General features: G+C 52.2%; 1 pseudogene; it reads right to left on the minus strand.

Moving 5' to 3' along the window:
• Positions 1-2,500, minus strand: part of LOC136722329 (uncharacterized) — an 8,170-nt pseudogene that overhangs the window by 2,174 nt on the left and 3,496 nt on the right.

The following is a 2,500-nucleotide window of genomic DNA, read 5'->3' on the forward strand; positions in this document are numbered from 1 at the left end:
CCGCACCCTGCACAGGCAGCTTTGTCCACGACAAAAACTCTTCCTGTCTCCAGTCACACGGGACTGGGTATTTGGGTTTAGGAGGAGGTCTCCTCTCCGACCCAGTCGAAGCTGCTGATTCAAAGAAGATTTCGATGGGTGTTACTGGCTCGGATAGGTCTGGTGCGGAATCGGCGGTGCCACCAGCCTTAATCCATAGCTTTTCGAAATCTTCAGTCGCCTTCCTTGTTTGCATCAGGCTGCGAACAATAACATCCGTAGAGTTCGCCATCCTGTGCATTCTTCTCGCCTGTATTGATGGGATCAGCTTTGCCAACCTCAGTGCTCCCAGTCCACCGTCTTTAGCACGAGCGTAAAGCAAGCCGTTACAGGTCGAGGCAGGAAGGCGCAACCAGAGCTTTATGGCTTTCCGAACTTCGGAGTCCAGGGCGTTCAAGGTGTTTTGTTTGCATTGTGCGTGATCGGCCAGGTACATGAGCCGAGGTACTGCATGTTGATTGAGGATGGCCACTTTCTGACTGGGCTTCAGTGGCGCCTCATCTATCCTCGTGATCCATGTCCGCAACTGATCCGTCAGGTCAGGCTTCGAGATACCTATCCAGGGGTTCACCTTCACGCCCAGGTATCTCTCAGACTCATCAGGGTTGATCATGTGGAGACCGGCCCCTCCGATCTCCCATGGTACACAGTTGTTAATTGTGTACGAGTCGTGTGTAGGTGTAACTAGGAAGCCATGACACTTTCGAGCCTGTGCCCTAAGGCCCGTCAGTTTGCAGAAGGACTCGAGGATAGAGATGTTATGCAGCATGCCCTTCCAGCCGTCGCTCAGTAACACTAGGTCGTCAGCAAATGCAAGGGTGGTCACACGGCCTCCTTCCGACAGAAATCCTTGTCCGTGCGTTTCCAAGCTGGTGATGAGGGGGTCCATTGCCAGGTTGAATAGCAGGGGAGACATGGGGTCACCTTGTTTGACTCCCGTACATATGCGGATGTCGGGAGTCTTTTTGCCGTCCACCTCGATTGAAGTGACGCAATTTCTGTAGGATTCCTGGATCAATCCTACCACATGGCTGTCTACCCCCATTTGCTGCAGCACATCGATGATGTGCTTATGGGAAACGGAGTCAAAAGCTTTCGCGATGTCGATAAATACTACTGCGAGGTCCTTCTGCTGTCTCTTAGCTTGCTCTATGATGTTCCCCAACACCATGATGTTCTCAGAGCAGCCTGGAGCAGAGATGAATCCGCGCTGTCTCGGGTTCAGAGGACACGCTGTGGCCAGCCGCATCGTCATTACTCTCGAGAACAACCTCAGCACCATTGAACCGATTGTAATTGGCCTCCAGTTGCCAATATCCTTCTGTTGTTCCGGGTCCATGGTCTTTGGAAGTAGTATCGACCTGCATCGCTTTACGATGTTAGGTATGACTCCTGTAGTCAGCCATGTGTTAAACAAGGCTGCCATCGCCTCACCCTCTGGATCCCCCTCATCGATGGCATTGCGGGAAATGCCATCTGGCCCCGCGGCCGACGTTCTTTTTACGGCCTTCAGGTTTTCGATTACCTCTTCCCCAGTGATAAGAGTTTCAAATATCTCGTTGTCGGCTCTCATTAGGGAGTGGAAACCTCCGAGTCCCACGTAGGGAGTTTCAGCTTCCCACTTCTGTTTGTACGCATCGTGTACTTCAGAGAGTGGTACTGGGCACGAGACTGTATCTGTGCCATCCAGGATGATCGAGGCGAGGCGTTGTTTGCTTCTCGAGAAGAGGCTCTGGTATCTCAAGTAAGTGCCTCTTTTTATTGCCCGTCTTTTCATCCAGGATCTGAAAGGATGTTTCATAGGTTTCTCTTCTCCCTTTCCTTGTCTGGAACGAGACATTTTCTTCTTATCCTTGAAAGGAAGAAGCGTCCATCGAGTTTTTGTTTCAGCAAGGGCGTTAACCTTTGCATCGCCGTCCAGCCAGGCCCTGATGACCTCCAGGCAGGGATACCTGGAGACATCCGTGTCCCGAACCAACCTAGAAGCCAGTATCCGCAACTGCGCTCCTAGCCCTGATCTCGCCTCGGGTGCAGCGGTTTGCGCCTCCAGGAACTTTGCTAGATTTGTGTTCCTTTCGGGGGGGGCACCTGTTTGTGACAAAGCCGACCTTTTCCTAGGTGCCCTCCTTTTATCGCTAACCTGCTTGTTGGTTTTCGTACCGAGCTCAGCGGCGATGAGCTGGTTGATGTTTTTACGCCCTTTGAATGAGACCTCCAGCTCAGCAAGTCTATTCGATTCCTCCTCTGTCCAAAGCTTCACCGGCCTTCCTTTTTGTGAGCCGCCCTTAGTGCTTTCCGCGATTCTTTCTTTGTTGCGTACAGCTGGGTGTGCGTGGCGTTTGTGTTGCGAAAGACCAGACTTTGTCTCAAAGTGAAGGTGGCACTCCTCGCACTCCCAGGCCTTTTCTGAGACCTGGGTTTCCCTCATGCCCCTGCACTTGGGCACATGACAAGAAATTGA

Source organism: Amia ocellicauda, unplaced genomic scaffold (assembly GCF_036373705.1).
Source record: "Amia ocellicauda isolate fAmiCal2 unplaced genomic scaffold, fAmiCal2.hap1 HAP1_SCAFFOLD_136, whole genome shotgun sequence".
Taxonomy (NCBI): domain Eukaryota; kingdom Metazoa; phylum Chordata; class Actinopteri; order Amiiformes; family Amiidae; genus Amia; species Amia ocellicauda.